This window comes from Corvus brachyrhynchos, unplaced genomic scaffold (genome assembly GCF_000691975.1).
Source record: "Corvus brachyrhynchos isolate BGI_N302 unplaced genomic scaffold, ASM69197v1 scaffold696, whole genome shotgun sequence".
Lineage (NCBI taxonomy): Eukaryota > Metazoa > Chordata > Aves > Passeriformes > Corvidae > Corvus > Corvus brachyrhynchos.
The window spans coordinates 711-1,162 of record NW_008238369.1 but is presented as its reverse complement, the minus strand read 5'-3'; positions in this window follow the sequence as shown (position 1 = coordinate 1,162).

Below are 452 nucleotides of genomic sequence, written 5' to 3'. Positions count from 1 at the left end.
TGTGAGGCGTGCCCAGGTGGGGTTTGGGGGGGTACAGGTGTGCCCAGGTGGGGTTTGGGGAGGCACAGGTGAGGTTTGAGGTGTGCCCAGGTGTGGCCAGGTGAACACAGGTGAGGTTTGAGGTGTGCCCTGGTGTGCCCAGGTGTGCCCAGGTGAGGTTTGGGTTGTGCCCAGGTGTGTCCAGGTGTGCCCAGGTGAGGTTCAGGTTGTGCCCAGGTGTGCCCAGATGAGGTTTGGGTTGTGCCTAGATGTGCCCAGGTGTGCCCAGGTGAGGTTTGGATGGTGCCCATGTATGCCCAGGTGTGCCCAGGTGAGGTTTGGGTTGTGCCCAGGTGTGCCCAGGTGGGGTTTGGGTTGTGCCTAGATGTGCCCAGGTGTGTCCAGGGGTGCCCAGGGGGGCCCAGGTGGGGTTTGGGTTGTGCCCAGGTGGGCCCAGGTGGGGTTTGGGTTGG